This window comes from Symphalangus syndactylus, chromosome 19 (genome assembly GCF_028878055.3).
Source record: "Symphalangus syndactylus isolate Jambi chromosome 19, NHGRI_mSymSyn1-v2.1_pri, whole genome shotgun sequence".
NCBI classification, from domain to species: Eukaryota; Metazoa; Chordata; class Mammalia; order Primates; family Hylobatidae; genus Symphalangus; species Symphalangus syndactylus.
The window spans coordinates 35,855,378-35,880,031 of record NC_072434.2 but is presented as its reverse complement, the minus strand read 5'-3'; the positions used below and the strand labels follow the sequence as shown (position 1 = coordinate 35,880,031).

Sequence of the window (24,654 nt, the reverse complement as noted above, 5' to 3'; positions counted from 1 at the left end):
ATCCTTTGTGAAATTAGGCAGAGCAAATATATAAAATCGTAATAGTTAAAATGTACAAATATATATAATATATGGCAGGTGCTTTACTGAAATTATGTGTATTGATTTTCACAGTAAGTCAATGTAGTAGAAAATAAACACATATACCCTTTAGATATGAATAAACTTGAGCTCAGAATGGATAAAAGGTAGTACCAAGGTCATACATCTGATGATAGGCAAGGATGGGAAACAATGTTGAGGTCTTCCCACTACCTACATATTCTATCCAATTTGCCCGTGCACAGAGTGGATGAGGTTGAACACATTAATGTGTGTGAAGAAAGGAAAATTTCCTGCTGGAGGGCAGACAGTTCTTGATTGCTATGAACTTTTTTTGATTTTGTAGGCAATGAAGAGCCATGTAAGCTTTTGAGTGGTAGGATAACTGTAATATATTAGGATGAAAATGATTATTGAGATAGTTATTCTTACTACTCTGGCTACTTTTTACAGGCTGAATTACAGAGAGACCAGTGAGGAGTTTATGACATCCGCCAGTTGTGGAGTTATGAAGAATAGAGTGGGGGCCCTGGAAATAGAAAAAAAGAAAAAAATAATTTAAGTGATATTGAGTAGGATAAAACAACAGAACTTAAAATCTCATTAGATGTGAAATAACAAGGAGAGAGTTCATTCAAATATAACTTCAGGACTAAGAATGGATTTCAAGAGCCTTAGGGAATTTGGTATGACATCTAATTTGAAGAAGGGCTAAACGCTGCTTAACGTTTATTACAAATTTTAAACATTCTAATGTCCATTTAAAAATCGTGGAATGGGTGAATGCAGATCAGTGCGCAATCCATGTCTCAGCTCCTCACCTTACCAGTAAACTGGTAAGAATTTTCTTAGGTGATCTCAAGGATCATTGTCCTCTTTAAATTAATAAAATTCTTTGAATTAGAGCCACTTCTGTCCTCTATCTAACCCTCTCTTTCCTTTCATCTTCTTATTTCAAAATTGGCCCTGCAAGAGACCATTTCTGGATGCACAAATGTGTACATATATACATAAATGTATGCATACATATACAAGTATATAATTAGAAACCTTTTCCAGATTTTGTACATACAAAGTGCATTTTTTTTTGTTTTCAAGGCCTGGAAATGTTTGTGACTTTGCTTTTTAGTTTCAGTAAGCATTGCTCAACGTAACCATCTGATATTTTTTAAATTGCTTAGGGTGAGGCTGATCAGTTTTTTGTTGTGGTTTCCTCTATAGCAATCATTTGATAAAATTCATCTGTTTACTCTAATTTTAATGATTTCAGTGTGTCACACCCTTCATAAATGGCCAAGAAACACTGCTGTCCTCAATCATCAAATTCAAGTATGTTACAGAGTCTTCAAAGTCCATTCTTAAAATTGATATGATAAATAGCAGCATACTAGTTGATGTTAATTATGACCCAGAATTCAAGCATTATGCCTTATCTTATAAAAAAGCTCAACCAGAATTAGGGAGCATGATTGGGTAACACAAAGGAGAAGCATTAGAGGAAAGCACATTATCATATATTAAATACAGAATATAGCATAGCTTTGGAAATTATGGTGTCAATTCATCACATTGCCTTTTGAATTAATTGAGATGAACTATTGAGTCTACTCTCCAGAATTTTAAAACCACAAGAGGAAAAAAGGACTTGGAATACTAAGTAGAGGGGATTCATTCCTTTGAAAATATTTATTGAATATCAATTATCAACATGTGCAGGCATCATGTTGGGAATTACTTATATAACAGAGCAAAAAATAGTCCCTTCCCTCCAAGAGCTTATTGTCTAGTCTATAAAACCGGTAGGAAATGTAAGTGTTGCGTAAGTGAAGAGAAGTTTTAAGATGGAGAATTACTGGTGAAAAGGAACAAAAGGACAGAAGCTAGACTTTGGGCAGGCGAAAGGGGGATGTTGACATGGTAAGACCTTTCAGGAGGAAGTGAACTTTAAATTGAAAATTGAAAGTCAAGCAGGCATCAGCAAGGCAGAGCTGGTGGGAAAGGAATGGGCTATGTGTGAAAGTGATTGATAGGAAAGAGTACGGGATGTTCTTGAAATTGAAAGAAGTACAGTAATGCCCTGGAGTAAGGAGAAACAGGTGAGGCTGACTTGAATCAGGCTGGGACCAGATATTCTGAGACCATGTTAAAGAGAACAGGTAGCATTCTAAAGGAATTGGTGAGCCATAGAAGGAAAGTGACAAGATATTTGTGTACTAAAGTGATGATGATCATATTGCCTACTGTTAGAAAAAGATATGGAGGGAAAATGAGGAAAAGAGGGGAGCCCATGTGTGTGTGTATGTCTGTGTGTATGTGTGTGTGTGACGAAAAATACATCAGATTGCTCTAAATCTGGGCAGTAAGGAAATGCTGTCTGGCAGATTGTATCAACTGAAGAGACAACAAATGGAAGTTTGGGATAATGATTTATCACATTATTATGCAATCTAATGAAGTCTTCCTTCTTGATGATCACACTCCTTATGAGGTTGAAAACATTTGTATTGCAAAAAGAGTTTTAAGAGAGTAAAAGTTTCCTAGCTCTTCTGAAAAAAGGTTTTAAGCCATGAATCCCACACTTTTGGATATCAGGGATCAGGAGATCTCTTCCCTCCTTCATCCACTAATAAACAAAAACAAAATAATTCATATACAAATTTAGAATGCTATTTTAACACCAATGTTTAAATCCATAATCCTACAGTAAATGGTAAACCTTAGAATTCCTCTGAAAGGACAGTTAATATCATTATTGTATATATGATTTTTCTCATTTTTCTAGTTTGTCCACAAACTTACACATTTTGTCACATAAATAATGTTACGGATACTAAATTTTGTAGACCCAGCTCTAACTATAGCAGAGACGGGATGAAAATTGGTACAGCCTTCACCTGTGAACCAAGCATCCCCAAAGTCACTTAAAGAGCATGAAATATGCCTTAATTCCACAGCTTAGCTGTTTAGGATAGACTAGAAGGAGGCTTAACCTCCCTATTTACGAAGAAGCCATATTATTGATAGTTGCTTATTCATTAAAAGAGGGCAGATGTTTCTCAGTGAGTATTCCTTTGCATGATGGCTGTTAGCTTTGGAAATATACCCCAGCAGAATGCCCTGATGACCACTCTCATGAGTCATTATGTTTTCATAAAAAGATGCTGAACATGGCCTCAGAATAGGAACAGAAACTGAAAACCTCCTATTTTAAGACTTCCCTGACTTGTAATTTTTCTAAAGAACATACACATAAAATAAAATAGCTGAGTATATATTCATTTAGATTGAAACTATTTAGAAAATAATGATCAAGTGAACATTTCTGAAAACATGTTTCTTTCGTATAGTAGGCATTGTATTTTTGTCTTTACAAATAGAAGAGAAGTAATAGGTTATAAGAAAAGTTGATGAGTAATGATTCCCTTTTAACTTTATTCCTCGTTCATTCCTCTGGTGGAAGAGAGCTTTGGTAACAGGAAAATGTAATGCCATCTCTGCATAAAGCAGGTTTAAGAAGGTTTGTGAGTTTAATATTAACCTGGAGAAGAGTAAGACAAGCACATCTCTTACTAGTATACCAAGAATAGTTTTTTTCAGAAGCTTAAACTTCTTGCTTCCTTCATCATTCGTTACATATTTTAAAACTGCATGAACACTGTTATTATTGGGTTAAGTCCTGCTTATGCAAAATGATGAAGGAAACAAGCAAACACACACCATGGGCTTTGAAATCAGGAAAACTTGAGTTTAGATCTGTGTTTTAACACTTTGTAAATTGACTTAGGCAATTTGATCATTTTAGGCCTCATTTGTACAATGTAGGTAATAACTTGCTGCAGTGCAATTAAAAATTAAATGAGAATAAATATGTTTTCCAGACCATTGATAAATGGTTGCTATTCTCCTCTCATGTTCATTCTCCCTGTTCTTGCATCCAATCCTCCCTTTCTACCCAGGTTCCTTTGGATGTCCAGAATCTTCCTCCATCTGCACGATCCAGGCTGCTTTCTGCAAGGAGACGTAAAAATGTTAATGTTCTAATGACCTCTCACTTTGAAGCTTGCCTTTTCTTTTCTTTTCTTTCTTTCTTTCTTTCTTTCTTTCTTTCTTTCTTTCTTTCTTTCTTTCTTTCTTTCTTTCTTTCTTTCTCTTTCTTTCTTTTCTTTCTCTTTCTTTCTTTCTTTTTTTTTGATGGAGTCTCACTCTGTCGCCCAGGCTGGAGTGCAGTGGCGTGATCTTGGCTCACTGCAGCTCCGCCTCCCGGGTTCACGCCATTCTCCCGCCTCAGCCTCCTGAGTAGCTGGGGTTACAGGCACACACCACCACACCCAGCTAATTTTTGTATTTTTAGTAGAGACGGGGTTTCACCATGTTGGTCAGGCTAGTCTCGAACTCTCAATCTTGTGATCCACCTGTCTCGGCCTCCCAAAGTGCTGGGATTACAGGCATGAGCCACCACATCCGGCCTTGCCTTTTCACTTCATTGTGGACTTGAGCTGAGATTGTTAAAAAACTTTTATCAAAGTTTTGTTTGCAAAAGCGAAAATGTTGAAAACAGTATAACACTTTAAAATAAGTGATTCTTTAATAAATTATTGTGTTCCACACACTAATATTATACAACCATTAAAAATATTTTATGGTCTTGGAGATGTTTCCAACATACTGTGAATAGAGAAAAACAGAGATGACAAAATAGTGTATAATCCTATCAAAATTATATCTACCAGCATACATTTTTTAAAAAAATTATAGACAACAAAACACTAACCGCTGTTATATTTGGGTGGTGGGATATGTGATTTTTAAAATTATCTTTCTCTTGTGTAACTAGATACAATGGGTATGACTTCTATTCTATAGCACAAGATGAAGAAATGCCACATTTCTTTTGATAAGTCAAAGTTAAACTGCTCCTAACCCCCATGTGGCTAGGAATTTTAATTTCAGGCATTATTGAAACTTCTTTCCCCTTCAATTTCTCCAAGCTATGCAAGTGTCCTGTGGATCTTGTAAAGCCTCAAACATTTGAATCGACTCTTCTGAGTTGGTAATACGCTGGTTACTAATGGTAGATCCATGCTCAAGCCATATCCTGCCTTGAAATTTAAGAACTATTCTCCTACCTCTGCACCAAGCATGAGTCTTGGGAACTCCTGCAAATATAGTCCAATGTTACCAAGGACACCATGCATTTTGTAATCCAAAATCTTTTCATTTCTCCTCAAATAGTTCTTCAAATTTTCATATGGTAAAATTGTTTCCCAGTAAGAATAAACTGACTTTCCTAGTAAGGCATTATTTTATAAGGTAAATGGCAATTTGAAGATTAAATATTTATAAATCTTACTAAATACATAATATATATTGCTATGTTATACTTATGCATTACTATGTATTATGTATTACTATACATTATGCATTCCTATATATTACATATTACTATGTAATATTTTGCATTACCGTGTATAAAGCACTAAATTCCTAATTCTAAATCAAGTATCTGTTTCATCAATCTTACACAAATTATCTTCTACCATGTGGCCAGGTAGCCATTCCTCAGAAGTCTTGCTACCTGCTGTTAATGTGAGGAATGAGGGTTGCTGATACTGAGTCTAAATAGATGAATCGCCTGAATCCTTCCTATCTTGCCTGAGTGTTTTGCTTCTTCTCATAATTCTCCATAAGAATTTGGGCTATGCAAACATAATTGGGAAGGACCATGGTGGGAAGTTGGAAGGAGAGTGTAATAATCTCCATGTTTTGTACAGGGTGCTGCAGTAGTTGTACAAACTAAAAAGATTCCTTGACAATGGAACATAAAGTCATGATTTGGAATGGAGAAAGAAAAAAATACACATAGACACAAGAATGAAACACAAAATTGGTACATTCATTTTCAAAATGTTTAACAATGAGTTTGTTACCTTTCTAATATAAATTTTAAAAAAACTTATCAGGAAACAAAGTACGTGTAGATAAAAACTAGCTTTTATTTTCCATTTCCTATTTGCTTGGAAGCTTTGACTTCTAATGCTCAATTAATTTATTTGTGAGTAGGCGATGGGAAATGGCTATAGAAAGAGATAAGTAAATTGAAGTCAAAGGCTTGGTTTGTCCTCCTCTGATGTCTAATTTTGGATAAATCACCTACCTTCTTAGAGCCAATGGTTTCCTATTTTTTATAGTGGAATGGTAACACTGTAGGCTGTGGCCATGCTGACAGGACCTGACCTATAACCCTAGCTTATCCCAGAAGTCACACACAGTTCCAGTATATGTCACCCATATACTAGGAGGACTTCCCTAAGCACTCACATCTGACTGTTTGAGGACTTAGAAGCAGAGGACACATTACAAAATTCTAAAGGTTTTCCTATCACAGGCTTTTAAACATCACTGTGAATAAATGATCAACTAAATGAATCATTTATTGGGTGAATGGGTAATATTTATTAAGCAAATATCATATTCAAAGCGAATACTGTGTGAGAGTTGGTGGAACATTCCAAAATAAATGATCATACATAACCTAAACCTTGCTACCCATGTTTAATACAAATATCAGAATGGCTATTAAGGAAAATGGAACTATTTAGAGAGCCAAAGGAAAGGGAGTTTGTCATTTTAGACTGTGATTTAGAGGAAAAGAATCATAACCCCTTTTTAATATCTTAGTGATAAATCACAATATTATCTGGCATTACAGTGCTTTCTTTAACTGTAGCAAGTTATAAGCAAAAATGGATAGGCAACTCGTTAGGATATTCATCTTTTATTTTAAATTCGGTTTTTGGACTATCTTACTATTTTCTGGGATGTAAAAATATCTCAATAGGTGTATTAGTCAGGGTTTTCTAGGGAATCATAACCAATAGAATATATATATTCATAACCAATAGAATATATATATATACATACACATATACACACATTCTATCATAAGCAATAGAATATATATGTATATATACACACACATATACATACACACACACACATATATAAGATGAGATTTATTATGGGAATCAAGTAGCAAAGAGCTTTTGAAGCTGCTCAGTCATTGGTTTTATAAATATAAGTATAGGAATAGTGTTATTATCTTAGCCCTAGACAACCAAATCTTCTATAAAAATTCTCTACTGACATCTATCAGAGCTCAGCTACATGGGAGGCACTGGAAATTCACTTAGCAGTAATTTGTCCTACTCAGGATTACCTCAAAGCAAAGGACACAGGCTCTGCCTTTCTTACTGTCGTCAGTACATTTAAATTCCAAGAGCACAAGTATTTTTAAAGCCCTGCAAAGTGCCTGCCAGTCAGTTTCTGAGGTGAGTAATTGAGCTCGTGCCCATTCCTATAGAATTACTAAAACTAGACATGCCTTTAGCAAATTTAGAGGGCTCTTAGAGAGCAGATAACGACGTGTAAAATTATTGCCACAAGTAGGTAAAATGAATTAGGACAACTCAGTTTTATCAAAAGGTACTGAACATGGTTTGTCTGTAGCCAAAATTTTCTAATGTGTGTTAAGTCATATTTATTGTTGACAGTATGACAATTTGTAATTTGTGATAAAATCTGAGAGTATTCTGATTTAATTTTTACTTCTACTTCATCTGCAAAAGGAAAAGAGGTATTTTTAAAGTGTAGTAACATAAATCAATAGGTGGCATATGGAAGTGGGTGGTATGGGTAGGGTAGTGAAATGACCTGAATTGTAGGAATGTCTATCGGTTAGTGAAGCCTAGGATGATTTTAAGACTGAAAAGGAGATGCAGGAGTAAAGATCATATGGTAGTATAGGTAAGTGATAGTAAAGCAAGAGTACAAGTTAATATTTTGATAGTAAAATGGACAGGAAAATGCAGATATAAAAACGTGAAGATAGAAACCAGAAGATAAATAAAGGAGTTGGGTGGGTTGAAGGAAGAAAACGGGCAAGACTGTGACCATTGCTGATGTGGAAGAGAATAGTAGAAGGTTCCTAGCCTGGGTGCTTAGGATAATGGAGGCTTTAATTATCTATTAGTAACTCCACTACCACTGCTCCCTAACAGTCAGAGATTTGGTTGACTTGGGACAAGGCTGAAAAGATGACCAAACAAAACTTGCTATGAGACAGTGTGATACACTAGAAAAATTGTGGGCTTTGGAGTTGGACAGACTTGATTAAAATCCCAGACTCACTACAAATTTTATATGCTTACTGAATATTGAGATTTTAAATAAAGATAATAATGTCTCATTTCATGAATATAATGGTTAGTGATATAACAAATGTAGTACTAACACAAGTACCTGGCCCATTGTAGGCTCTATGTAAAGAAGTAACAGTCAATATTAGTAGTAATTTATTTGTTATAGTTTTCTTAATATATTAAAAAAGGAGGGAAAAGTTTAATTAAGCAGTAATAATTTGTTTAATGAGTTCAATTCAAAGTAAGAGAAAAGTATTGCTTCCATTGTTTAGGTCAAAAGACCTTTGCAAATGTAGGTGTAACTACTGGTAGATATTTAGCTATAAAATATAGGTCTTATTGTTCACAGATACGCTCTCCTGAGAACTGTAGTTTCATCATAACATCTGATTTTTAAATTCATGGTAAATACATTTTAATTAGGGTCTATTTCACCCTTACTTCTTGTTAGTTTTATATTGTCAGTAATTTATCAGTGTGTGTGTGGATTGGAGGGTATTAAAAAAATAAAATGTCTATTCTTCAGTAATGATGGAGATGGCAGTGGCAGGTAGAGTGCTATTTAGGTGTCAGGTTTAAGATATCTTTGACCCTGATATCACAGAAAACAAATTCAACAAACATTCATTGAGCTCCTAATGTGTTATAAACTTCAGGTGAAAAGAGGGTTTATTAAAATGAAAAAGACTTGCCTCATGCCCTGATGGAATATAAAATATTTTTTTTCTTGTATAGCCAAGTATAATACATGATCAGTGCTCTAATGAGCATTTTCATACAAGTAGAATAATGAATTCTGCTGGAGAAGGAAAAGGGTAGGGAAATTTTCCAGACAAGATAGTACTTGAGCTAAGCCTTGCAGGATGAATAGGATTATTCTAGTGGAATTTAGGGAAACCATGTGCAAGGAGAATAGTCTCTGTGTTAGTTTGAATGAAAGGTAGAGGTCAATTAGTGGGATGCCAGAAAACTTGACAAGGTGAGAAAATCATTTTCTGTGACTTGCTATTTTACTAACCTGATTAATTTTGTTAATACCTAAAAAGAGAAATGATTCATGTTAATTATATTCACAGATACAAATAAGTAGCAAAAATATCAACTTATTATTTTACTATAAATACAGTTGGACCAGAAGACTCAAGCATAGCCTGTGGAATAGAAGGATACATTATTATAAGTAAATTAGCTGATTGGTAGCCATTTTCTGATTTTACCTGCAATCTGGATTAGATTCCCTCTTCAACTCTCTCTTAGTACCCTATGCTGGCTAATCATCTTCATTTTCTATCCAGATTTAACTCTCATATACTATCTCATTACCCTTGCTCAAGTTTATGGGAAACAAAGCAGTTTCATATAGTTAGAGCACAAGATAGGTGAATTGGAAATAGTAAGACATAACAGAAAACAGCTTGGCATAAAGAAAGAAAAATCATTCAAAAGAAGACATTTATGCAGCCAACAGACACATGAAAAAATGCTCATCATCACTGGTCATCAGAGAAATGCAATCAAAACCACAATGAGATACCATCTCACACCAGTTAGAATGACCATCATTAAAAAGTCAGGAAACAACAGATGCTGGAGATGATGTGGAGAAATAGGAACGTTTTTACACTGTTGGTGGGAATGTAAACTAGTTCAACTATTGTGGAAGACAGTGTGGTGATTCCTCAAGGATCTAGAACTAGAAATACCATTTGACCCACCCATCCCATTTCTGGGTATATACTCAAAGGATTATAAATTGTGCTACTGTAAAGACACATGCACACGTATATTTATTGTGGCACTATTCACAATAGCAAAAACTTGGAACCAGCCCAAATGTCCATCAATGATAGACTGGATTAAGAAAATGTGGCACATATACACCATGGAATACTATGCAGCCATAAAAAATGATGAATTCATGTCCTCTGCAGGGACATAGATGAACCTGGAAACCATCATTCTGAACAAACTATCACAAGGACAGAAAACCAAACACCTCATGTTCTCATTCATAGGTGGTAATTGAACAATGAGAACACTTGGACACAGGGCGGGGAACCTCACACACAGGGGCCTGTCATGGGGTGAGGGGCAGGGGGAGGGATAGCATTAGGAGAAATACCTAATGTAAATGACGAGTTAATGGGTGCAGTAAACCAACATGGCACATGTATACCTATGTAACAAACCTGCACGTTGTGCACATGTACCCTAGAACTTAAAGTAAAATTAAAAAAAAGAAAGAAAGAAAAATCAATCATGCAAACATCAGGGTTCCCCCTCCCAACCCCCTGGGGTTTTTGAGCCATGGCTTTTGACAAGTAGGCGTTCTTTGTTAGTTAATTTGGCCAGTTTTGGGGTTGTTCCTTTTGATTACTTATCTAGTTCTTAGTTTATTATTCTCTTTCTAAAATTTTAAAGATGTGGAAAATTACTAGCAAACTGCGTGAAACTTATTAGCTGGAAATAGTGCAAATGGTAGAATTGGATTCAGAGAAACTGCTATGATATTGCTCAGTTTCAGATGGGTCCCCGATGACTAATCTTTGTTGATGGACAAATCAAGTGAAGAGGGGTCTTCAGACCTAATTGATCCTATAGACTGAAGCACGCTATGGAAGTCAGGGCCTGTCTTACCTAAGGTGGAAGCGGAGGATTTTGAAGCCAGTAGGTCAATGCTGGAAATATTTTTGGAGGAAATTGGACAAAGTGAAGACGGCAAATCTGAACTTGTACTATCCACCTAGGGGTCTATGTGAACAATAGATCACAAGTAGTGAGCCAAAATAGATGAGATAAGGAGGCCATAGAACCACAAAATGGGTAAATGGGATTTGATCTGCACTGATTTCAGAGAGAAGACATACCTGCAGCAGCCTTTATTCATTATAAAGGTGGAGATAAATCAGCCTCATTTAGTAAGGCTGGAAAGAGACAAACTTCTCCCCATATATTTTAACCCTAACCATAACGTAAAATGACATTTTCTTTAAAAGCGTTTAAATAATTTTTTTATCTTTAATGCATGACACACTATTGGATATCATCTGGAAATACTGACAGTTGTAACTTTTTGTTATCAGAAAAGCACTAGAGCACTTTTTTTGTGCTCTATAAGCACTGTGAAGCTGCTTTTCCAGGGAGTCTTTTTTATTAGAGTCTTAGAACGAACATGCCCTGCAGTATAGATTCTTTCTTTCACCAGTTGTGTCTGGGGGAAAGAGGTGAAAACTACCAGTGTGCTCTCTGCTCCTCTATTTAACATACACCTCCTTTTCTAGAAATTCAGGGATTTCTTTGGAAAGAGAATTTTTTTTTTTTTTTTGAGACACAGTCTCTCTCTGCCGCCCAGGCTGGAGTGCAGTGGCACAATCTCGGCTCACTGCAAGCTCTGCCTCCCTGGTTCACGCCATTCTCCTGCCTCAGCCTCCCAAGTAGCTGGGACTACAGGTGCCCGCCACCATGCCCAGCTAATTTTTTGTATTTTTAGTAGAGACGGGGGTTTCACCGTGTTAACCAGGATGGTCTCGATTTCCTGACCTCGTGATCCTCCCGCCTTGGCCTCCCAAAGTGCTGGGATTACAGGCGTGAGCCACGGTGCCCAGCCTGAAAAATTTTTATTGTAAATCTATCCTTTGTAAAAAAGACATTACTGGCTTTTTTTTTTTTTTTTTTTTTTTTTCAAGGAGAGATTTATAATATACCAGGTTGAATTTAGGGGAAAAAAATAAAAACAAATAAGAGTTGAATGTTGGGCTACAGAAAGCAGATATTCCAGAAGATTTAATGAAATTATATTCTTTGAAAATGTTGTAAGAGAGTTAGGAGAGTGAGTTCAGTATTTAATTAAAGGCAAAAACAAGATCCTGTGTTTGAAAAACAAGATATACTAAATGAACATGTCAATCTTTAAAGACATGAATTGATTCTTATGGAATTTGGGTACATTTAAACAGTGCACCTTCTTCATTACAGTGCTATAAGGTATTGGGATTTACATTGCAAATTTGGAATTCAATCTGATTTCATTTTCTTCCCTAAATCTCAACATATATATTACATTATTTGGTATGCCTTTAATCTTAAATTTACAAAGAAATTATTATCAACACAGGTGTTCTGAGTCTGGAGTGGAAATATTTGAACAGATTTGATTTTTAAAGTGGTCTGATATTCATTTTAAAAAAACGTACATTTTTATATTTGGGGTCTGTTATAAACTTTGCCTTTTTAAATAATGCAAAAATGCTCTAGATTATTCACTGTCTTTTCAATTTTGTTCTCCTTTGGAAAGAAGGAGGAAGTAGTTACTGCTTAAGGACAAGTAGCAATTTCAGACGCGCGCGCGCGCGCGCACACACACACACACACACACACACATCGCACACACAGAAAACCACAGCAGCACTCATGGAATTTAGGACTGGTTAATTTACATATTATTTAAGCATATTTTCTGACTTCAAACTCCTGGTTCTAATAACTAAGCATTTACATTTACAGTATTAGCTTCTATGAGAAGAGAGTGTTCACCCTCTTCCCCTTTAATTCCACCTTAAAACATCTGCAAAAGCGCAAGGAGACCAGCCCATATTTTAGCCCCTCCTACCCAGGATAAGACTTTCTCTAAGTCCGGAGCTGAAAAAGGATCCTGACAGAAAGCTAGAGGCATTGAGGAGCCTGAAGATTCTCAGGTAACTCTGGGAACTGTAAGCAGTATATTTATTCTTCCCCTGCTCCACTTCCCTCTCCCATCCTCCTTAGCTTTTACTTGGTAGTTTACTTGGAAGGAAGAAAGGAGGGAGGGGAAACCTCGCTGCTTTAAAAAGTCAGCATGTCCTCTGCCTTTTGAAATGAAACACAGATTAGGACCTCAGTTTTCTTCTAACCCACGCGGATTTGCCTTCCTGGATCTAAATGCACTGTGGAGTCAAAGATTAAGGTGTTTCTTTGGGTTGGAGTCCCAGAAAGTTAGCATTCAAAACGGCGGTGAGGTGGCGCTTATTAGCGTTCCACGTGATGACACCCAATGGTTACTGATCCCCAAACTTAAGCAGCAGCATGCTGTGCTGTTTGACAGCCCTAGCGATCTTTAGCGAGAGACTTCGTTGACTCACTTAACTTTAAATTTCTAAAAATTGGTCATTTTGGTTACTTATGGGACGCTTTCCTGGCTAGTCAATATTTTGCAGAATTATGCGAAAGAAAGAGGATTATTGAAAAATTAACTGTAAACGGACTGGTGTTCTGATGATCCACCCTTCCCCTAAGTTACTTGGCTTGCCAGGAGAAAAAAAAAACCTCAAAACTAGATACTTGAAAATATTTGATCAAATTACATAGTTAAATTTTGAGTGTGGATATTTTAGTAATTTTGTTTCCAAAAAAACAGAAAAAAAAGGTATTTGACTTTAAAGTATCAGTGGATGAATGTATCTATCTCCTACAATTTATAATCATTTTAGTCTTAAAAATAAATTCACCTCCAAAACCAGAACAAGAAATACTCCTCATACGGGTTGATGATGTCAGCATTTATTTAGCTAAGGCAGATGGAGAGTATTAGAGGCGTACTGTTTGAATGGGTGTCAATTCTAAAGTTAGATTTGCCAACATAATTTGGGTTCAAAGAAGATTTGTATTTTTGTTTCTCTTTGTTGTTTAAATTTGGAATTGTGGCTCAAGGGATATTTGTAGAGGACTGTAGTGAAACAAGCTCTGTTAAGAATTTTAAAGTTACATTTTAGAGGTTCCTACACCTTGCCAATCAAGTTAGAGGTTGGGATAAGAAACAGGTATTTACTTCTTTCATTAGCTCTGGAAGAGTTAAATTTTAAATTAAGCAATAATTGTGAAATGCATAGAGAAGTGTTTAATGTGCATTTGCTCAAAGGAGTTTTACAAACTTCCCTTAGGGGAAGCATATTTTTTGAGATAAGATATTGCATCTTTTTAACGTATTTTTAAAAAGTAAGTTATTCTGGCTGGGCGCAGTGGCTCATGCCTGTAATACCAGCACTTTGGGAGGCCGAGGCGGGTGGATCACTTGAGGACAGGAGTTCGAGACCAGCCTGGCCAACGTGGTGAAACCCCCATCTCTACTAAAAATAGAAAAACTAGCTGGACATGGTGGCAGGTGCCTGTAATCCCAGCTACTTGGGAGGCTGAGGCGTGAGAATTGCTTGAACCCAGGAGGTGGAGGTTGCAGTGAGCCAAGATTGCGCCATTGCACTCCTGCCTGGGCGAAAACAGCGAAGCTTTGTCTCAAAAAAAAAAAAAAAAAAAAAAAGTAAGTTATTCTGAAGTGTTTTGCGTTTACATTTAATTAGGAAAAGAAAAATTATTAAATAGATTTTTAGCAACTGAAAATGTTCATTCCATAGAAGTTATTTGGCTTGTGTTTTTAACCCATTATCTTTTCTAGTGCTGGTACTTAGGAAGCAGTCATAAAATAGAATCATCTACATATTAAAATTATGTTCCATGAATAAAAAAGAGGAAGACAGAATTAGTTGTGGTTCCCTTTCCTCTTGTTTGCTTTTATTTACCATCAGTTTTTTCATCCTTCTTGCTCCAGATTGTATAGCTTTAGTTATTTTTAACTTTCTTTCTTTCTTTTTTCTTTCTCTTTCTTTCTTTTCGTTCTCTTTCTTTCTTTTCTTTCTCTTTCTTTCTTTCTCCTTTCTTTCTTTCTTTCTTTCTCCTTTCTTTCTTTCTTTCTTTCTTTCTTTCTTTCTTTCTTTCTTTCTTTCTTTCTTTCTTCTTTCTTTCTTTCTTTCTTTCTTTCTTTCTTTTGTTTTTTCTTTCTTTTCTTTTTCTTTCTTTTTTTCATCTTTTTCATCTTTTCTTCCATCAAAGACACTTTTACAATCTTGTGACAGGTATGGACCCCTCCCTAGAATAATGCACATTATGCCATTCCAACACACATAAATTTAAAAACACCTTTAAGAAGCTCACCAATCCCCAAAGACAATGCATATTACATGAAAATGCAATATTTCTTAGAACTTTGGAGTTTTCTGATAATATAAAATTATCAATTAGAAAATCATTTTACTTATAAGTAAGGAACTAACAGTGGATATTGCAGCACCCACGTAGTCATTTATTCATTGGTATTCTAGAACTCCAAGAAACTTGGTGTAATGGAAAAAACTGCTTGCCTGAAACCAAGTGACCTAGGTTCTAGACTCAACACCAATAATAATTAACTGTACAGTATTACGCTTGACATTTTTCCATAACATCTCTTGTTTTTATTGCCAAATGCAGTAAGTGAAACATAATAAGAAAATCAGATGCAAGTTATTTTTTATTGGATTGTGGGGTGTCTATATTTACTACTTTTATTCCAAAATTCCTAATGACATTTCCCAGAATGATTAGTTTTTATAATACTATTGTTTATTATAAAGATAAATCACACTCACTGTTTAAAATTTCATTAAATATAGAAAATTGCAAGGAAGAAAAAGAAAATATTACCTATTATTTCTCCCAAGGTACTTTTAAAATGTAATTCAATCCTTAATTCAATCAACAAATATCTATTGAGTACCCAGTATGCATCAGCAAAGAGACAGACAAGAAGTTCATGTATATACATGTTTATACATCTAGATATGTTTCTATATATACATGTAGTTTTACAAAATTGTGGTCACACTGTTCATGCTCTTTTGTAACATGCTTCTCCCTCATTCATGAAATACATTGTTAAAACATGATTTCTTAATAATCATGCATTATTTTGTATTCACATATTTAACATATATTATTAAGTCCCTACTGTGTGTAATGCAAGTAATGGCAATCTATCCATGAGCAAAAGAGTATTGTTCTTACTATATGAAATTTGTAGTCTGTATATAGGTTGTATTGGCCAATTATATCTTGTTGGATATTTAGATAGATTAGTTTTCCACTATTATAAATAATTGTTGGATATTTAGATTGATAACAATTTTCCACTATTATAAATAATATTTTATCTAGTACCTTTTTAATATATGCTTGTATACATTTTTGTTTATTTCCTTATGGTAGATTCTTAAAGCTTATTTTCTAGGTTCTAACAAAAATTTTACTACTTACAAGTTGTGAGATGATAATCCAATTACTTTATATCCTTAAAATGTTGTCTTCTCAACTGTAAAATAGAAATAATAATAGTTGGGTATTTTGAGGATTCTTTAAAATATTTAGCAAAATCTCATGGAATGCTAGTGATTATTTTTGACATTTTGTTCTTGAGGAATATGGTAACCATTTATGAGCAATGTAAGAGAGTAGAGTTTTCTATGTCAATACTGGGTGCCATCATCAAACAGAGCAAATGACAACAAATCCAACAACTTGGATAATTGATATACGAAAATGGTATCTTGCTTAAATTTACATTTCTTTCTTGAACAAAGTTGAGCAATTTTCATAGTGGCCACTTATATGTCTATGTTTGTGAATTGCCTCTTTCAATGTGATTTTTAAAAATTTTCTGTTTCAATTTCAAATATGATAAATATTAACGGATATAACTTACATAATCATAGCCCTTTTGGGGTCCTCAGTAATTTTGAAGAATATTAAGAGTCTTAACAATATAGATGAAATTTTGAACTGGAAGTAGAAATTCTATAAACATTGTTTTTCTCATTGTTAGAGGGTTATTTTTAGTGTTTAGTGAAACCTTCCCCTTAAAAATGGGTGAGAATACGTAGAAAAATGAGAGCAAATTATTTTTTATTCTCATAGACCAATAGTTTACAAACGATGGGAAAACTGGAGGGTTCAGAGATGATGGCTAAAACCCAGCCCCAGAGACATCCTGGCCTGAATAATGTAAAGAAGATATAGTTAGGACTAAGGGTGGTGTGATGATTGTTTAAGTTTTGTAAGGCTGGGTGCAGTGGCTTACACCTGTAATCCCAACACTTTGGCAGGCTTGAGCCCAAGAGTTTGAGACCAGCCTGTTCAAATAGCAAGATTAATTAAAATTTTATTAAAAATTTTGAAAAAATCAGCTGGATATGGTGGCATGCACCTGTAATCCAGCAATTTGGGAGGCTGAGGCAGGGGGATCATTTGAACACAGGAATTTGAGGCTGCAGTGAGCTATGACCACACACTGCACTCATGCCTGGGTGACAGAGCGAGACTTTGTTTCTTATTAAAAAAAAAGTTTTGTGAGGAAAATAATATTCTTGGTTGTGAACAACCAATTTAGAGAAAATGAACTTCAGTTCTGGCCAACTCTTTGTCTTCTACCCCTTGACTATTAGGGTAATAAATAGTTGGGGGAACCAAAAGGTTGGTTCTGGAGTTCTTTCCAAAGAAGACAGTAAATAGAGCAGAGGTTATTCTGGTCCTCTGAAACCATTACTTGCCTGTTAATAAAGGATGCATTATATATTTGCTACTTTTGCTATGTGATTCTAAGTTTTTTAATTATTTTTGTGATTCTTAGTGCAAATCTTACAACATACCTTGAAAATACAGTTTACCTTTCCTTATACAAAAAATGAAATAAGCATAAACAACTCAATGCTCACCATAAGCAGATGTGTAAAGCTACCCTTAACCAGTCTAATCACTTATTAAATGAATTGAAACGAGCTTAGAGAAACTCAGCAGACACCTGACGCTGAAAGTTATCAGTGTCAGAGTTTAGCCATCACTCTCCATTGAAGATAATAGACCAAATTGGCTCTCATTTTTCTTCCCACTCCTTTTTGGCATATGCAGTTGTGAATCAACTGCTTCCTTTTCCCCAATCTTCCACTTCATTTGCTTGACTTCTGCAGTCTTCAGAAAAAAATTCGGTATTTTAGGTAACAGTGTGCTTTCAATTAGTAAACAAATGTCCATAATATATATTCTTCTACAGTACAGAAAACTCATGTATTTATGATACTCAGCTTATACTTGCTTAGGTTTTTGTTTTGTTATTTAATTTACAAGCTGTTTTCTCATTATGTAGTTTGAAAAAAATCAGAGGCCCAGTATTTTTTTATTTTCACAGGCTTTGTGGTTGATAAAGAGATTGGTTATGAACTTTATTTCCACAATAACTGTATAAGTTAGCAGTGCAGGTGTTACTATCCACATTTTACAGATGTGAAAAAGAGCTGTTGAAAAGTCGAATGTTTTTTCTTTTTTTAAATGTCTGCCTTATGATTTCCATTTTGATGTATTTAAATGTTTAAATATATTGGTTTATATTTTTAGTTTTAGTGTGTATTATTTGAGGTTGTCACACTCTTTCTATTGGAGTTAACATCAGAAAAATTATTAGAGAAGGCCCAGGAAGTCCACTCTCCTGGTGCATGTTTCCATAATAACTCAATTGTTCTGCCCTTATAACTTGATTACTGATTGACGTAATAGAGGAGGTTGTGCAATTTTGGAGCTATATAGTATTTTGTACAGTAGTATGTATACTACTTTAAGAAAATAAAATATATTACATTTTATCTAAAAATACAAAATAAACACATTTCATGAGTTATGTAAAAAGTACTGATTTTACCAAATGTTTTGCTTTCAGGTTGGTAGTAGAGAATTTTCTTAGAATTTTCTAAGTATAACCTACAGAACCTATGGCGCTTTCTGGCTCTTATTAAACCTGGCAGTTGGCATAAAGCATTTGTATCAAAATGGTTACTCTGACCTTGGATTTATCATTTGGACAAAAAAATTATTATTTTACCTTTCCAAATAATTCAGTAGCTTATGATAAGGCAGATACTCCTTCTCAGGGGTAAAACCCAATGTTAGTTATACACTTGACTTAGTATACATACTATGATGTGGTAATAAATAATGCATACTAGGTCAGGTTTTACTGCTGGATGCAACTGTGCCACTAGAAACGTTAGGTCAGCACATGGCTTCTGAATTTCAGTCAGTAAATTGACACACTTCTTATTTGCCCCATACTTTTATGCCCACAGTTTTGACAGGATAAGCAGGTTAAATGCAGTACACAGGCAGTAAACTGGGATGTTCACCCCTTATGGAAAAAAGCATTTTTGCAGAATTCTTGGATCTATAAGAAGAGACAGTGTCTGCCTAGGATAGTCTCGAGGCAGATAAATGGTGTTTTAAATTTTGAAACAAAAAGGCAATTCATTTTGTGGACTTTTAAAAACATGTATTTGATGCAATATTATGAAAGTATTGAAAAATAATTTGGAGCAATTATGTAAGAATTTAATGAAAAGCAATCAAGGAAAAGTGTCTAAAGATGCACACAGTTATGGGATCATTCTGCATAGACTGCTGCATCTATAATTATGATTTCTTAATATCCATTAGCTGCTGTTGTGTCTACCACAAAACTCAAACAGGTTATCAACTTCCTTTTCATTCAACTGCCATGAAGAAGAGGTGGATGAATTTAAAATTTGCTGAGGTCATGAACTTAGATCTCAAAGAGATAACACTAGGAAATTTCTGTAGTTCACTTTCAGTGATCAATGGTAATACATGTTCGGATAATAACTTTAAAATACTGTTATATCCTTGATTCTTAGAAGACAATGCCACTAACCCATTTTAGAAAGATTTGTCACAGCAACAATTGTAATTTAAAAGAGGCTTCTTGGTAAATTAAAGATTTAGTTGGAAATCTGTTTGATGCTTACTTATAATCTATTACTTGGTACTTACTTTTTGAGCTGGTGACAACCAGAGATTTACATTTTATATATATAAAGCTTCACAATATTTACATGCATTTTTTCCCTCTCATCTTTATTATTGTCTGTAATGATGCCTTTTTTGTCAATGAAAAGCAATAAAAGAAAGAATCAAATTTGTGAAACTCATTCACTGTTTGCAGTAATTCTTACAATCTGTTTAAAATATGTTTTAGGTTGACAAATTTGATTTGGCTGATCAATATGTTATGTATTAATAAGTATTAATAAGCTATTTATATGAATTAATACCCCAGTATTAATATATAGTCTATGCATTAATATAATTAATAATCAATATGAATTAATTGGGGTAAATCATTAATTATTCAATACACCATATATTACATATAATATATCTTAATAATTAATATTGATTAATTGTTATTATATATTAATAGGTACATAAGATATTAATCAACCAAGCCAATTTGTCAATCTAAGATGTAATTTAAACAGATAAGAATCTTCAAGCACTTTTTATCATCGCAATGAAAAGAATCCTCTCATATGAATTTTAAGTTTCTGTGAAAAAATAATTTCTATATACCATTTTATTAATACATATAGTATGCTTAGAAAAGTAGTAGGAGTAGGAAAATGCATTTTTTTAATACTTAGAAAAAGAACAGGTATTGTATGAAGCTATTTAGATAATATCTACTCTTCTTTTTCACTTACCAATTTTGCCTCCTATGTCAAGAAATGCAGATGTTAAATGTCAATCAGGAATTGTTGGTCACTGAGCAGTATGTATTTATTCCTTCGCTAATTCAGTCAGTTTTAATTAATAACAGCTACATGCTAGGTACTGTGCTACATTTAGGGCATACCTGAGTGAATAAAGCAGGTATAGTTCATTCCGTCGTAGTGGAGACAGATAATAAGTATACAAACAAACAGATAATAAATTATAAAAAGGAAGCAAATGGGCTTCAATGATAGAGAATAACATGGGAAGGCGGAGAATGGGAAGGGCTCTCTGAGGCATAGAATTGAAGCACAGATGTGACGGATAAAAAGCCATCTACAGGAGGCGGTAAGTGGAGTGAGAATGGCATGGCTCACGCTAGAGTTCCAGGCAGAGAGTGGCATTTGTTAATGAGCCTGCAAAGAAGCAACTAAGGGCCGGGCGCGGTGGCTCACGCCTGTAATCCCAGCACTTTGGGAGGCTGAGGCAGGCGGATCACAAGGTCAGGAGATCGAGACCATCCTGGCTAACACGGTGAAACCCCGTCTCTACTAAAAAAAAATAGAAAAAATTAGCCGGGCGTTGTGGCGGGCGCCTGTAGTCCCAGCTACTCTGGAGGCTGAGGCAGGAGAATGGCGGGAACCCGGGAGGCGGAGCTTGCAGTGAGCCGATATCGCGCCACTGCAGTCCAGCCTGGGTGACAGAGCGAGACTCCGATTCAAAAAAAAAAAAAAAAAAGGAACAACTAAGAAATTAGATGGAAAACCAGGGATTAGGGTGATGTTGTGGGAGCAAAGGAGGGAAAGTGGTTCTAGAGGAAACAAAGAGGTTGAATAAGATGACGACGGAAAAGTGATTGCTACATTTGGAAATTAGGAGGTCATGAATGATCTTGATTAGTGCAGGTTCAATGGAGTGGTGGGGGTAGACAGAAGAAGGAAGTGTAAATGGGATGGGAGGAATGCGTGATGAGGATAGCTGGCTCCTGGATACAGGGTAAGTATCTGTATCCAGAGAAGTCTGTCAGTGAAACACAGCATCCAAATGGAGACATAGCAGGGAAAAGGAATATGGAGTCGACAGAGAGACTGTAACAAGTTTGCCAATTAGATTATCCAGTTGAAAGTAAAATTTGGGCCGGGCTCAGTGGCTCACGCCTGTAATCACAGCACTTTGGGAGGCCGAGGCGGGCGGATCACGACGTCAGGAGATCAAGACCATCCTGGCTAACATGGTGAAACCCCATCTCTACTAAAAAAAAAATACAAAAAATTAGCCAGGCGTGGTGGTGGGCGCCTGTAGTCCCAGCTACTTGGGAGGCTGAGGCAGGAGAATGGCTTGAACCCAGGAGGCGGAGCTTGCAGTGAGCCGAGATCGCGCCACTGCACTACAGCCTGGGCGACAGAGAGAGACTCCGTCTCAAAAAAAAAAAAAAAAAAAAAAAGTAAAATTTGATGATTCAGGAAAGAAAGAGAGACGTGACCATCAGAATAAAGTCCTTGAGCAGAGGGATTTTGCATCCAGAGAGCCATGGTGGTGCCAGGTCTGTAACAGTAGGAGGAACATTGCCTCCTTTGTGGCAGGGAGAAGGGGAACCCAAGTGCACTTGCAGGGAAATATGCAGATTTGATGGTGGGAAGATGAGAAACTTCCCTCTGGTGCTTTCTGCTTTCTCAGTGAAGGAAGATGAGGTCGCCTGCTAAGAGTGGGAGTTGGGGTGGGGTGAGAAACTTCAGTGAGAGAAGGGAATAAAGTGACTTTTTCCGGTGGGAATACAAGTCCACCAAACAAACTTAGAAAGATGCCTTGTAGTGTAGAGAGCCTCTGTGGGTTTTGAGAATATGGACTTAAATTAAAACTAGCCTTCCAGGGTATGTTGTTTTTCTGCAACATGTTTAAATGCTAAGAGCAAAGAAGCTAGATGGTTATTCTAGAGTGGGAGTTTTTAAAGACAGAAAGAAAAATTGTTTTTAAAGACAGAAAGAAAAATCCATAAAATGGATAACCAGTGCACTAAGCAAAACAAAATAAAAAACAACCCAAACCAAAACCAAACCTAAACAAAAATTCATAAAAATAAAGGAGTCTGTAGAACAGAGTTCTTTTATCTAAGGTAATCAGTGACTACTAGGAAGTAGTCCAAAATTGGCTGATTTCCAGCCCTAGTAGGTGGGAATTTAGCCTTTGTTCTTTCCAAACTCTTGGATTCATTACCTAGCCAGTTGCTAGGCCTGATTGTACACTTCAGTGAAGCCCAGTTACCTGTTCCAGGAGCCATCATTCTGGAACCTTTTTTTCTTCATGTTCTACTTGGTAGACTTGTTGCTGTTGTCCTTTGAAGTTCTGAAAGATTAACTGTTTGCCTTTCTGCGTTTATTGGACTCCTAGCTAAGTACTTGTTTCTGAGTTGTAGCATACTCCTTGGTCTTTGTGCTCCCTAAGATAAGGGTTTATAGACTTTGAATCATTAGAATTCCACAATGTAAAGATATGTAAAACATTTTGTGATAATAATAGACCATCCAAAAAAAGGATCTTTCACAGCCCTGCTCTCAGGATGTATTTCTTCACCCTGACATGAATCTGTTGCATCTAAAAGTCACTTCCTTTTCTTTTCCAATTCTTAGAGTTTTAGAGAACAGCTGATTACCATAATCAAAATGATATCTTTTCAATGACCAAAATAATATTATTGAACTATTGACTCATATTTCCTCAAACTTAAAAAAACCATTTTAAAATTTAAAAATCCATTAGCCATGTCTCATAAATCCTCTTCACATAAAAATGATTTAGTTTTACACAAATGAAGGCCAGGATCCTCCATGGATGGAAGCAGTGAGTCTGTGCGGGTCAAGTCAGGCAGCATGGTGAGAGGAGAGAGTGCTTTCTGTGGTCAGATGGACTTCAGTTTGCTTCTGGCTGTGCCCTTCATCTGCTTCTCTGCCTGACACTAAGTAGCTGCTTCTTTTTCCTTCTTTTCTCCCTACCTCCTGGAGACATGTCATGAAGTGGAAAGTCATTCTGTACTTTATTCCTGGTCCTGACCATATTTGTCAGGCTATGGTTTAGCTGCAGTTGTCTAACTTCCTCCTGTCCAATTTCTCATTGGCAAAATGAAGGGGAGAGTATAACATTGTTTTTGTTAATTTCTTATTTTCCAAAGAACCCATTGAGGCATTATATCTAATCTGCAGAAGCTCAACTGAAACCTGCTTATTGATTTTACTAATGTATTTTTGGCACAGTTCTCCATCTTGTTACTCAAAGGTAGAGGCAATATAAATTTCATTTTGAAGCAAATGACAGCACTTTCAGTTCATTTCAACCTGAGTTTATTGTATGTAACCCCTAAATATTCAGGATGTGCTACATGTTCATTATGATGCTAGCAGAAGTAGGTAGTACGAAAAGAACTTAGGATTTTCTATCATCATTTTACTCTTTATAGTGATGTAAGTTCCTCTCTCCTCAAAAATTTTACATGAAACTTTGGAACTATGTTGGAGTACCCCACAGAAGTAGAAGGGGAAAAATGTGCTGCAACGCTCCAATGCACACATAAATATTATTTAAAGGGTCTGCAGACTGCCATGGCTACATGTATTTCAACATAATTGGCTTTTTGTTTTGTTTTGTTTTTTTGAGATGGAGACTCATTCTGTTGCCCAGGCTGGAGCACAGTGGTACAATCTTGGCTCACTGCAACCTCTGCCTCCCAAGTTCAAGCAAGTCTCCTGCCTCTCCTGTAATCCCCTGAGTAGGTGGGATTATGGGTGCCCACCACCATGCCTGGGCAATAATCAGCTTTCTTTATAAACCAATATTTTATTTCATATATTTTAAAATGTTATACTCTATAAAGGGGTCCCTAGCCTTCACTAGCTTGCCAAAGGGGTCCATGGCACAAAAAAAGATTAACAGCCCCCAAGTCTACTCCCTTCAAATGCATACACTCCATTTACAGAGTTCTTAATCCTGCAAAAGACTAGGTTTCTTGTTCTTTTCAAAAGTGAATTGCCAT

At 35.7% G+C, this 24,654-nt stretch overlaps 1 protein-coding gene and 1 long non-coding RNA gene across 6 annotated transcripts in view; one reads left to right on the top strand and one right to left on the bottom strand.

The window, feature by feature from the left end:
• Window positions 1-24,654, top strand: part of PLA2G4A (phospholipase A2 group IVA) — a 174,464-nt gene that overhangs the window by 616 nt on the left and 149,194 nt on the right. Inside the window, exon 1 of one of the 5 annotated variants that reach the window (XM_055234361.2) lies at window positions 12,598-12,934. The exons of 1 other annotated variant lie outside the window; for it this stretch is intronic. The gene's annotated coding sequence lies outside the window, so the exon portion shown is untranslated. Of the gene's footprint in view, window positions 1-12,597; window positions 12,950-24,654 lie in introns of those variants that run through there. 3 more of the 5 variants (XM_063613756.1, XM_055234362.2, XM_063613758.1) reach the window with 3 other exon arrangements.
• On the bottom strand, window positions 64-22,939 carry LOC129458482 (uncharacterized). The gene is made up of 4 exons (XR_008649635.2): window positions 22,845-22,939; window positions 20,621-20,772; window positions 16,338-16,392; window positions 64-571 (listed from the first exon to the last, which is right to left on the bottom strand). It is a non-coding gene; the product is annotated as an uncharacterized lncRNA (long non-coding RNA).